Raw genomic sequence first — 14,375 nt, 5'->3', positions numbered from 1 at the left:
AAGAAATGGAGCAAGAAACCACAATTGCTGAAGAGATAGCTAGAAACAGTTCTCAAGATAGTCAGAGTTCTACTTCATTGAGCCAGGATCCACTAGGAGGACCAATTATCCAAAATGAAGCTGCCACTGCCATGGATGAGGTGGAAAGAGCTATGGAACAAGCTCAAGAGGATGGAGTTAACTTAGAAGATTTGGTAACGCAACTAAACATTGAGCAGAAAAAGATATATGATGAAGTCACAGAGCAGATTGAACATGGATTCAGACATGAGAAAAAAGAGTGCTCATGTATATTATTTGACCCTGTCCGACTGTATGTAAGTGGAGAAGCGGGGACAGGAAAAAGTTTTCTAATTAAAGCCGTTGCAAGTTATCTGCAGAAAAGGACTGATTCACCACTGTCTTGTGTTGTAACTGCTCCAACTGGTCTGGCAGCACATAACATTAAAGGGATTACTCTACATCGTTTATTGATGCTGCCAGTTGAACATGATAATAAATTGCATTACAACAAGCTATCTGGAGATGCGTGTTCTGAAGTTTCAAGAGTCTTGAAGAAAATGAAACTTCTTATCATAGATGAAGTAAGCATGGTCTCAAATCTAATGCTTGCTTTTGTGCATTTGAGAATGCAAGAAATTCTTAAAACAGACTATGATGTGTTATTTGGAGGAAAACACATTATTGTTTTTGGAGATCTATTGCAGTTGACTCCAGTAAAAGGACAACCAGTGTTTAAAATGCTCACGCATGAAGATACCAGGAAGTCCCTTGGAAGCATTGGAAATGTTAATATATGGCTAAATTTTAAATATGCTGAACTGCTTCAAAATATGCGACAGGCCAAGGATGAAGATTATAAAAATATTCTACAAGATGTAAGAATTGGAAAAATGACTGAGAAAGGGAAAAAAGCTTTGCATAGTCGATTAATTTCAAATTTGTATGCAAATGAAAACATTCTTCCAGAGAATATTTTTAAAAAAATGACTGAGAAGAAATCTGGGATATGTTTGATGCCAACTCTGCAAGAATGTTCCATCTTCAATCAAAAAATGTTAGACTTAGAAAATGAAGAGATTGTGAAACTGGAAGCAATAGATAAAATAGAGCATATGGGTGCAACAATTGTTTTGTCAGAAAATTTGAAAACTAAATTGCATTCATTGGAGAAAAGTATTTCAAAAACAGCTGGTTTTGAAAAGACTCTGAATGTGTGTTTAAATTGTCGTATCATTTTGAGAAGGAATTTAAATGTTGAAAGCGGTCTGGTAAATGGAGCAATGGGTTATGTTGTTGATTTTGTGAATTACAGAAATAGAGATGGAATTGAATTTTTAAAAATAAAATTTGATGGCATTGAAGAAGTACAACAAATAAGTCGTTGTTCTGCTAGATTTTTACTTGTAAAAGACTTATATGTTCGCCGAAAACAGTTTCCTGTTTGTTTAGCGTATGCGGTGACAATTCATAAATCTCAAGGTTTAAGTGTAGATAGTGCATTGGTGAACATTGGAAGATCTGTGTTTAAAGAGGGTATGGCATATGTGGCATTATCTCGAGTCAGAACTTTATCAGGATTGTACTTGATTGCGTGTGATGAGACAAAGATTTCTGCCGATCTAGATTGTGTTAAAGAATACAATAGGTTAAGAAGAGAGTATGCTCCACATTTGCCTCAATATCCTCTGTTTGAAAAACGTGTGGTAGGCCGAAAAAGAAGAAATGAGGATAATTGTAGTGAGGTAGTTGCAAAAAGACAAAAAGTAGAGAAAACTATAATTGAAAACAGGAAGAAAAAGAATTGTGGAGAAAATGTTGTTGGATTTCAGTTTGAAAATAGTTCTGGTGTCAACTGCTATGCTAATGTAGTGGTTAATGTTGTTTTTTTTCTTAAAAGTTTACAAGAACAGATTGTTGAAAATCGGGATCAAAGATTGTGTGGTTTATTGAATTCTGTGTTTCAGAAATGTAGCAGTGGTACACCACAAATAGAAAGTGTAACGGAAATTCGAAATATTTTAGATTTGTGTTCTGGTCAAGATAAATTTTCACAAAACATTCAGCAGGATTGTCAGGAATTTTTAATGTATATGTTTGGTGTTTTGGAAGATGAAGGAGTAGATGTAGATAATCTTTTCAGTCTTTCTTATCAATGGCAGCATGACTGCCACAATTGTAGTTTATCAAGTACTACTAGAATAGACACTGAAAGATTTATATATTTGACTTTACCAGACTGTAAATCAGTGTCTTTTAAAAATCTAGTTAAAGCAGCAGATCATAATATGGTGTGTACCCAATGTAACTGTACAATGCTGTCCACATTATTTATACAAAGGTATGGGCAGTATATCATTTTAGTTTTGCAACGATGTAGACCTGATGGAACTAAATTGACAACTTCTATCAAAAATTTTGTGGCTTCTCAGTTATCAATTTCTGGAAGGACCTTTACAACTGAAGCTATTATTTATCATGATGGACCTTCGACCACCTCAGGACATTATACATGCTACTTAAAATCTGAAAATGGATGGAGTTACTGCAATGATTCTCATTTAACTTATAAACAACATTTGCCTTATGACTCTACAAATTCTTATCTAGTGTTTTTAAAACCAAAGTTTTAGTAAAGGGAATTGGCCTTTGAAGACGGGAATAGTTAATAAAAGTTAGTTAGTTAGTTAGTTAATCTAATATTTTAAATTATTTATCTCATGTAGATACTTTAAGTGGATCTCAAAGTAAAAAATACCGATATATCAGACACAAATTGGCCGTGAGGATTGTGTATGGTATGATGTTTTTAGATCTTTTTTCATAGGAAGTCGATGAAATGGAACTTATAAGGAACAGCAGACTTTTTTTCTACCAAAAGGACCTTCACTATCTTCTACTTGGCCTCATGGAAAAGTAAGTGAATCAAAGATTAGTGTACATATATGAGATGTATGTTTGAAAGGGTTTTTTTAAACACAATCTTTTAGATTGTGTTTTTTTTTTCCCGCTGTTATATGATGAAGACTTTGAACTCACTAATTTAAGTGGAATTCAATATATTCTGAAAACAGCAAAAATAAATAATGTAACATATTGTAGAAGTTATTGTGTAGTTTGCATTATGTAATTTATATTGTGTTCACATTGTTATGCACTCATTTTCTTTTTCACCCTTATTTACCTCTCTTTACTAACTTACACTCTTTTTTCATCGCTGTTTCTTTACTGCACTTCATTCACAACTTCTTAATCTAATAGGGACTATCTGCATTTCCTCAGTTCCTTCCACCACTTTTTATCTTTTCTATATTCTCACAGTACCACTGCTTTAGTGTCCTAACCCTCTTTCTCTTTCTCCTTTTTTTTTCTTTTACACTCATTATACTGTAGTTCAGTTAGTTCTTCCTTTTGTCTTTCTTTTACTCTCTCTCTTCTTTCTCTCTATTACTCCCCATGTGTTGCCCTTATTCACTTATATGTACCCTCTTTCACCCCTCTTTACTTATATTCACTGATATTTACTTTCCCTCAATCACTGCTATTCTTTTCCTCTGATTCCGTCACTACCTGTCATTCTCATACTTAACTGTCCTTCTTTTTACTTTCAATATCCATTTATATTCTCCCTTAACCTCTGCTTTAGTGTTCTTCCTATTTCTTCTTTCTTTTGCTCTCTTATTCATTTTTCTTTTCTTAGTTACTTCCTTTTACACTTTTTATCTGTCTTACTATCTATTACACAGTCCCTCCTTCATTATTTTTTTTTTCTTTTTTTTTATAAGTGCGCTGACGGTACGCGCACCGGTGCGCGCACCGAAAGCGCACCAAAGTGAAATATAAAAAAAAATATTTTAAATTAAAAATATTATCTCAATATACATTATAGTGTTCATTTTTACAAAAACATACTTTAGCAATTCACTAAAAAACACATAGGTATGAGTCTGTATAAAAAGTTAGGAATTAGCATTAAAAAAACCTATGAAATTCACTGAAAAAACCATAGGTTTCACACCAGTTATAGTTAGGAATTAGCATTAAAAAAACCTATGAAATTCACTGAAAAAACCATAGGTTTCACACCAGTTATAGTTAGGAATTAGCATTAAAAAAACCTATGAAATTCACTGAAAAAACCATAGGTTTCACACCAGTTATAGTTAGGAATTAGCATTTAAAAAACCTATTAAATTCACTGAAAAAACCATAGGTTTCACACCAGTTATAGTTAGCTGGAAATTTTACTGATATAAAACCATTGAAATTCCCACGTTATAGTTAGTCGGACTCACTATAACTTGCGCGTGCAATGCACTGCTGATGACATCACATATTACATCACTCATGACATGGTCAGTGACATCACTCATGACATCACTGATGACAACATCCTTGTGACACAGTGACAGACCTCCTTTCACTGTAAAGTAACCTTTGAAACACATATTCAAAAATAGAAACTAACATTAAAAAAAAGTGGATATACCCATACCAGTTACAACAACCAATTCAGTAATTTCACCATCTATATACAAATTTACACATTCACCAACAGTTTTATGTATTCACTCATACATATACTCACTCATCATATGTAGTGATACCCCTATTCATTCTGTTACACACCGACAGTCATCAAAAACTTACTCATACATATACTCACACATGCAAATAAACTAATAAACATCCATTTATTTGCATATACAACTATACACACATTAGCACATTACTTCTAAGGAAACTTGCACATACTTACTCTCTTAAACAATCACTTATAGAAACACATACTTATTTAAACAGGAACTCTTTCAATCTCTCACTCTCACATATACTCACTTATATACATCAATTCTCATATATACAAGATTAAAACATATGTAGTTACTCATAAAGACACTAGTGAGAGAGGCATTCACTCTCTAACACACACATATACACACTCATCCACCCATACAATCCTACACAAACGCTGTCTTCAAAACACATACAAACAGTGAGTCAGTCATTGATGCATCTATGTGCTAAATAACAGCCCCACCAAACCATACAGACACTCATACTGATACTAAAAAAGCATCTAATAACCCATATACACACACATGTAGCTACTCACCAACCCATGCAGCCACTTATACACAAAGTAAAACACTGATACATATATTTAAATATTTAAACATTACTCGCTAATATATGTATTCACTAAGATACACTTAATAAGCCAGTTAAGCAATCAATTTTTTTTAAAAAAACATCCATTTAGACACTTATTTAAACATTTATTCTTCCATCGACCTTAACATATACATATATAAAATATATTTATTTTTCAGAAAGACACACATTCACTGGACGATGTCATGAGTGATGTCATTTGAGATGTCATCAGTGATGTCATGAGTGATGTCACTGACCATGTCATGAGTGATGTAATATGTGATGTCATCAGCAGTGCATTGCACGCGCAAGTTATAGTGAGTCCGACTAACTATAACGTGGGAATTTCAATGGTTTTATATCAGTAAAATTTCCAGCTAACTATAACTGGTGTGAAACCTATGGTTTTTTCAGTGAATTTAATAGGTTTTTTAAATGCTAATTCCTAACTATAACTGGTGTGAAACCTATGGTTTTTTCAGTGAATATATATATATATATATATATTCACTGAAAAAACCATAGGTCCATCTAACTACTGATGTGAAACCTATGGTTTTTTCAGTGAATTTAATAGGTTTTTTAAATGCTAATTCCTAACTATAACTGGTGTGAAACCTATGGTTTTTTCAGTGAATTTCATAGGTTTTTTAAATGCTAATTCCTAACTATAACTGGTGTGAAACCTATGGTTTTTTCAGTGAATTTCATAGTTTTTTTAAATGCTAATTCCTTTGTATATCGAGTTTCTAACCTTTTTTTTTTTTTACAATTTGCTGTTTTTTTTTAAGTATTCATTTTTTTTATATAATTTTTTTCTTTTGCGCTCTGGGTGCGCGCTCCGGGAAGCTTTCAGCTAAGCTCTCCGGTAAGCTTTTCCGAGAGCTCATCTGAAAGCGCACCCAGAGCGCAACTGTCGTTCGTGAAAAAAAATATGAATGAAAAGTTAATAATAATGCAAAACATTTCGTACCATACAAATAAAATTAGTTTTTTTTATTAAGGAAAATGATTATGCATTTCTATAAAAGATTGATGACGTCACTTCGGCGCGCAACGTAAGTGCCCTCGGAAGCGCCTACGTGCGCGGCGCATAAACGCACGCAAAAGCGCCTACGATCGCGCCACGTTTGCGCCCCGGAAGCGCCTACGATCGCGCTGCGTAAACGCACCGGAAGTGCTCCGGAGCGCGCAGCGTAAACGCGTCGGGTCATGTGACCCTAAAATAACACTTTTCATTGGTTGCTAACAGTTTTTTTTTACAATGAATGAAATCCCCACCCATTTCCTTCACTTCTTCTTTCACTTTTGTGACTGAAAGACCTGCCTTTTTTGCTGCTCCATATTCCTGGATTCATCATGGCTGCCAGACCATCCAGCAGTGAAGATGACTCCAATGATTTCATTGATGAAGAGCCTCCTCAGCCGAAGGTCAAAGAACATTTCATCTGGAAATTTTTTAAGTTTCCAGCAGACCAGAAGAAGGTGAATGCACCAAAAGTAGAGTGCAGGATCTGCAAACAGGTCCTGTCACGGGGTAACCCCCCAAAAAAATACTCTTTTGGCAACTTCACCATGATTCGCCATGTGGAGAGGAGGCACCCCCAGAATTTTGCCCGGGAAAGTGTCAGGGCTCTGGCACAAGAGGTTCCCAGAGATGGGGCCTCTACATCAACAGGAGGAGCAACTTCTTCTGGAAGAGAACAATCACAGGGGCAGGTAGCAAACATTCAACCTGCATTTAACCATGGGGTCGTCAGATGCAGATACTGCAATCAACTCCTCACCTATGGGGAGCAAAGTGTCCTGCTCATGGTTCGGGCATTGGAGAACCATCACTGCCCTTCCCACCCCTAATTTTTTTCTTTTTGCTCCTGTTGAGCAGTTTCTATTCCCTGTTTTTGTTCCTGTTCAGTTAAAAGAAGAAAACCAAAAGTTCTTTTCAGAACTACCTCCAATTCTCATCAAAGAGCTATAATCTTAAAAAATGAAGAGTAAGTGAAATATAGTGCATTGATAATTGAAAGGAGAATGAGTAAGAAAGAACAGAAAGGTATGAGAGGTGAAAGGAAGTGAAGTAGGAGGAATGAAAGAAGGTGAGTGTTAGAAAAGAAAGTTATGACACAGTGAATAAACTGGAGGCCTCATTTCTGAAAAGTGACGCATCGCTACGTGAAAACAGCGATGCGTCACTTTTCTGGACGCACTCCTTATGACATTCCAGATATGTCATATTTAATATATGACTAATCAATTCGCAAGGAGTTACAGATATGTCAGTATTTCTGACATATCTGTAAACACAAAAGTAATGCATTGCAGGAGTGCGTCACAAAAGTGACGCAACTCCAGTAATGTGTCCTTTCACATGGAAAAAGCACCATGTGAAAGGTTTGTTGTGAAGCAGGCGCAAGATTTTGGCGCAACAGCATCCTAAAAGTGACGCACTGCGTCATTATTACCAAGCTTTTTGCAAGGAACACCCCCTCTGCATGCATTGTACCTGACACTATTTTTTAAAAAGTGACGCATCTAGGTACATGGGTCACTTTTTAAAACTCTGCGCCATATTGTATCTGCATCAGGTATAATGTATGCAGAGGGGGCAATCCCTCGCAAAAAGCTTGGTAATAACGACGTACTGAAATCTATGAGATTTCTCTGCGTCACTTTTAGGATGCTGTTGCGTCAAAATCTTGCGCCGGCCTCGCATCACTTTTATGTTTACAGATATGTCAGAAATACTGACGTATCTGTAACTCCTTGCAACATGATTCGTCATACATTAAATATGACACATCTGGAATGTCATAAGGACTGTGGACAGAAAAGTGACGCATCACACCAGCAGTGTAATAAAATGTGCCTCGTTGCACTATATTTAAAGGATGCAACAGCATCCTAAAAGTGACGCAGTGAAATCTCAAACATTTCACTGCGTCGCTATTACAAAGCTTTTAGTGGGGGAACACCCCCTCTGCATGCATTATACCTCACGCAGATATAATGTGGCGCTTGATTTTAAAAAGTGACCCATCTACCTAGATACATCACTTTTTAAATATAACGCAACGAGGCACATTTTTTTACACCACTGGTGCGATGCGTCACTTTTCTGTGCGCACTCCTTATGACATTCCAAGTAACGCATTGCTGGAGTGCATCACAAAAGTGACGCAACTCCAGTAATGTGTCCTTTCAAATGGAGAAAGCAGCATGTGAAAGGTCTTGCCTCAGTCTAACACCTGCTGTAAAGCAGGCACAAGATTTTGACGCAACAGCATCCTAAAACTGACGCAGTGAAATCTCAAAGATTTCACTGCGTCGCTATTACAAAGCTTTTTGCGGGAGAACACCCCCTCTGCATGCATTATACCTGACGCTATTTTTAAAAAGTGACGCATCTAGGTACATGGGTCACTTTTTAAAACTCTGCGCCACATTATTTCTGCGTCAGGTATAATGTATGCAAAGGGGGCATTCCCCCGCAAAAAGCTTGGTAATAACGACGTACTGAAATCTATAAGATTTCTCTGCGTCACTTTTAGGATGCTGTTGCGTCAAAATCTTGCACCTGCCTCGCATCACTTTTATGTTTACAGATATGTCAGAAATACTGACGTATCTGTAACTCCTTGCAACATGATTCGTCATACATTAAATATGACACATCTAGAATGTCATAAGGAGTGCGCACAGAAAAGTGACGCATAACACCAGCAGTGTAATAAAATGTACCTCGTTGCACTATATTTAAAAAGTGACGCATCTAGATAGATGCGTCACTTTTTAAATATTGCATAACAATGCGCATTTTTTTACACCGCTGGTGCGTCACAAAAATTGACGCACAGGAGGCGCAAAACTAACAGCGCAAGGCCTTCATAAATATGGTCCTGGATTTTCCCCGTGCTTCGCCGGTGCGCGTACCATGCGCTTCCCCCGCGCAAAACGAAATTTTTTTTTTAATGCCCTGCAGGACCCTATTTTAGTCCCTACATCAAACCTAGGGGGTCAGAGGGGGTCTACTCTTCCCCCTTATGGTCATTTGCCCCTTTTTTTTTCAAACCCCTTGTGTCTCGATTTTACCGAGACACAAGATGGCGGCCGCTCCAGACTGTTTAGAATGTTTACAGACACCCAAGAGCCAATCAGCTTTCTGCGCGCAAGTCGCGTGTCGCGCCGGGAGCGCACTCAAGTGCGCGCACCGGAGAGCGCCTATATATATATATATATATTTTTGAACCTTAATTACTCAAAATCCACTGGAGCACATATCTTGAGACATAGCAAAGGCACATCGGGCTACAAATCCCTACAATTTTGCCAAGTTTGGTGTAAATCCATTCAGCCGTTCGGGCTAAAAGTGAAATTGACCGCCCTATGGAAATTAACATGGGGAAAATGCGTTTTGGGACCCCCCTTTTATCTCGGCCCCCGCATGACGTATCCCCCCCAAACTTTCAGGGAAGGACCGGAGCTCCGCGAGGCCATTTTCAGGAAATTTTCAGGCAGATTCGTCAACCGGTGCCAAAGTTATTCCAAATAGAATTTTGAGATTTAACATTGAAAAAAATCCTAACTATAACTACCTACTGGCGACCGCCAGTAGGTAATATATATATATATATATATATATATATATATATTACCTACTGGCGGTCGCCAGTAGGTATTTATAGTTAGGATTTTTTTCAATGTTAAATCTGAAAATTCTATTTGGAATAACTTTGGCGCCGGTTGACGAATCTGCCTGAAAATTTCCTCAAAATGGCCTCGCGGCGTTCCGGTCCTTCCCTGAAAGTTTGGGGGGGATTCGTCAAGCGGGGGCCGAGATAAAAGGGGGGTCCCAAAATGCGTTTTCCCCATGTTAATTTCCATAGGGCGGTCGATTTCACTTTTAGCCCGAACGGCTGAATGGATTTCCACCAAACTTGGCAAAATTGTAGGGACTGGTAGCCCGATGTGCCTTTGCTATGTCTCAAGATATGTGCTCCAGTGGATTTTGAGTAATTAAGGTTCAAAAAAATATATATATCTATAGCAGCGCTCCGGTAAGCGCACCGGTACGCGCACCGGGCGCGTCACGCGACTTGCGCGCAGAAAGCTGATTGGCTCTGGGGTGTCTGTAAACATTCTAAACAGTCCGGAGCGGCCGCCATCTTGTGTCTCGGTAGGATCGAGACACAAGAGGTGGCCAAAACAAAGGGGGAAATGACCATAATGGGGCAGAGTAGACCCCCCTTGACCCCCTAGGTTTGATGTGGGGGCCATAAAAGGGCCCCACGGGGCAAAAAAAAAAAAATATTTTTTTTGATTTTCGCGGGGGGAGCGCCCGGTACGCGCACCGGGGAGCGTACCGGGGAGCATACCATGGGGAAAAAGAATGACAGTTTTAAAAGTAGCTGATTAGAAAAAAAAATGTTTAGTTGTTTTTTTTATACATACACATACATATATATAAATGCATATGCACATATATATATGCATATATGTCTATATGTGTGCGTGTAGAGAGAGGTAGAGAGGTAGAGGTGTAGAGGTAGAGAGGTAGAGAGGTAGAGAGTAGAGAGTGAGTAATAGAGAGTAGAGAGTGAGTAGTAGAGAGTAGTAGAGAGCAGTAGAGAGAGTAGCAGAGTGAGTAGTAGAGAGTAGTAGAGTGAATAGTAGAGTGAGTAGTAGAGAGTAGTAGAGAGTGAGTAGTAGAGAGTGAGTAGTAGAGAGTAGTAGAGAGTAAGTAGTAGAGTGAGTAGTAGAGAGCAGTAGAGAGTGAGTAGTAGAGAGTGGGAGAGAGTAAGTAGTAGAGAGTAGTGGAGAATATTCCAAAGTTTGGCACAGCACCACTTTCACAATGAGTCCAATCAAATCATATCACTTAGAGTACTTATTGAAGCGCTGAATCTTGGTGTATATTCAAATGCTTTTATTTTCCTTAAGTTTATGTACCACAGCCAGCCGAAACGTTTCGTTCTTTACAACAGAACTTCTTCAGGGCGTTCTTATTTCCTTCAAGTTATGTCGGTATCCCGTTGTCATATAACTAGATATTTCTTCCAAATGTTAGACGAGACATAAGTATATTCTTATTAAAAGTGACTAGGTATCAATTTTACCCACACAATTCGGGCAGACTTGAGTAATTTATAGCATCCTCAAAGTCAGTCTTTCAAAAATTCCAAAGTATAGGACATGATAATCCAAATCCAAATGTTTCTCAAGAAAAGTCATTTACAATCGTTCGGAATATCGGTGTTTGGGCAGATATGATCCAGGGACCCCCAGTATGCAAGGGGAAGTAGTCCCCCCTCTGCAAAGGCGCCAGTGGCCTGCGTTGCAGAGAGGTGTAACAAGGGTGTGGCCTCATTACACTTCTCTGCAATGCAGCTCCCTCGCGCATACTGGAGGCTCCTGGTGGACTAGTTGACCCCAGGGACCCCCAGTATGCAAGGGGAATTAGTTCCCCCTCTGCAAACGCGGCAGTGGGCTGCGTTGCAGAGAGGTGTAACAAGGGGCATAGTCTCATTACACCTCTGCAATGCAGCCCCAGGCGCATACTGGAGGTTCCAGGTGGGCTAATTGGCCCCCAGGGGCCCCCAGTATGCAAGGGGAATTAGTTTCCCCTCTTCAAACATGCACGGGGGCTGCGTTGCAGAGAGATGTAAAAAGGGTTGTGGCTTCATTACACCTCTCTGCAATGCAGTCCCCTGGCGCATACTGGAGATTCCTGGTGGGCTTTCAGGTCTTATATAGTTAGGAATTAGCATTAAAAAAACCTTTGAAATTCACTGAAAAAACCACAGGTTTCACACCAGTTATAGTTAGGAATTAGCATTTAAAAAACCTTTGAAATTCACTGAAAAAACCATAGGTTTCACACCAGTTATAGTTAGGAATTAGCATTTAAAAAACCTATTAAATTCACTGACAAAACCAGTTATAGTTAGCTGGAAATTTTACTGATATAAAACCAATGAAATTCCACGTTATAGTTAGTTGGACTCACTATAACTTGCGCGTGCAATGCACTGCTGATGACGTCACATATTACATCACTCATGACATGGTCAGTGACATCACTCATGACATCACTGATGACACCATCCTTGTGACATAGTGACAGACCTCCTTTCACTGTAATGTAACCCTTGAAACACATATTCAAAAATAGAAACTGAAATTTAAAAAAAAATTGAGATACCCATATCAGTTACAACAAGCAATTCAGTAATTCCACCATCTATATGCACATCCAGTCATTCACCAACAGTTCTATATAGTCACTCATACATATACTCACTCATCATATGAAGTGATACACCTATACATCCTGTTACACACCGACAGTCATCCAAAAGTTACTCACACACATACTCACACGTGCAAATAAAGTATTGAACATCCATTTATTTGAATATAGAGTTATACACACACTTCCACCTTACTTGTATTGAAAATTACACATATTTATTCTCTTAAACAATCACTTATAGAAACACATACTTATTTAAACAGGAACTCTTACAATCTCTTACTCTCACATATACTCACTTATATACATCAATATTCACATATACTAGATTAAAACATATGTAGTTACTGATAAAGACACTAGTGAGACAGTCATTCACTCACTAACAAACACATATACACACTCATCCACCCATACAGTCCTGCACATATGCTGTCTTCAAAACACATACAAACAGAGAGTCAGTCACTCATGCATCTATGTGCTAAGTAATACCCCCACCAAACCATATAGACACTCATACTGATACTAAGAGAAACACCTAATAACCCATATACATACGCATGTAGCTACTTACCAACACATGTAGCCACTTATACACAAAGTGAAACACTAATATATATATTTAAATATTTAAACATTACTCACTAATATTTATTTTTCAGAAAGACACATATTCACTGGATGGTGTCATCAGTGATGTCATGAGTGATGTCACTGACCATGTCATGAGTGATGTAATATGTGACGTCATCAGCAGTGCATTGCACGCGCAAGTTATAGTGAGTCCAACTAACTATAACGTGGAATTTCATTGGTTTTATATCAGTAAAATTTCCAGCTAACTATAACTGGTTTTGTCAGTGAATTTAATAGGTTTTTTAAATGCTAATTCCTAACTATAACTGGTGTGAAACCTATGGTTTTTTCAGTGAATATATATATATATTCACTGAAAAAACCATAGGTTTCACACCAGTTATAGTTAGGAATTAGCATTTAAAAAACCTATTAAATTCACTGACAAAACCATAGATTTCACACCATTTATAGTTAGCTGGAAATTGGACTCACTATAACTTGCGCGCCTGTAATGCACTGCTGATGACGTCACATATTACATCACTCATGACATGGTCAGTGACATCACTCATGACATCACTGATGACACCATCCAGTGAATGTGTGTCTTTCTGAAAAATAAATTTGTTTTATATATGTATTTGTAAAGGTCGATGGAAGAATAAATGTTTAAATAAGTGTGTAAATGGATGTTTTTTAAAAAAAAAATTGGTTGGGTAACTGGCTTATTACGTGTATCTTAGTGAATACATATATTAGCGAGTATTGTTTAAATATTTAAATGTTTGTATCAGTGTTTCTCTTTGTGTATAAGTGGCTGCAGGGGTTGGTGACTGACTCACTGTTTGTATGTGTTTTGAAGACAGCATATGTGCAGGACTGTATGGGTGGATGAGTGTGTATATGTGTGTGTTAGTGAGTGAATGACTGTCTCACTAGTGTCTTCATTAGTAACGACATATGTTTTAATCTAGTATATGTGAGTATTGATGTATATAAGTGAGTATAGTATATATAGTGAGAGATTGTAGGAGTTCCTGTTTAAATAAGTATGTGTTTCTATAAGTGATTGTTTAAGAGAGTAAGTATGGGTAAGTTTCCTTAGAAGTAAGGTGGTAGTGTGTGTATAAATGTATATGCAAATAAATGGATGTTCAATAGTTTATTTGCATGTGTGAGTATGTGTGTGAGTAACTTTTGGATGACTGCTGATGTGTAACAGGATGTATAGGTGTATCACTACATATGATGAGTGAGTATATATATGAGTGACTATATAGAACTGTTGGTGAATGAGTGGATGTGTATATAGATGGTGGAATTACTGAATTGGTTGTTGTTACTGGTTTGGGTATCTCCATTTTTTTGAAAATGTTTGTTTCTATTT

The sequence above is a fragment of the Lissotriton vulgaris genome, chromosome 6, assembly GCF_964263255.1.
Source record: "Lissotriton vulgaris chromosome 6, aLisVul1.2, whole genome shotgun sequence".
NCBI lineage: Eukaryota > Metazoa > Chordata > Amphibia > Caudata > Salamandridae > Lissotriton > Lissotriton vulgaris.
Note: the sequence above shows the minus strand (reverse complement) of the source record.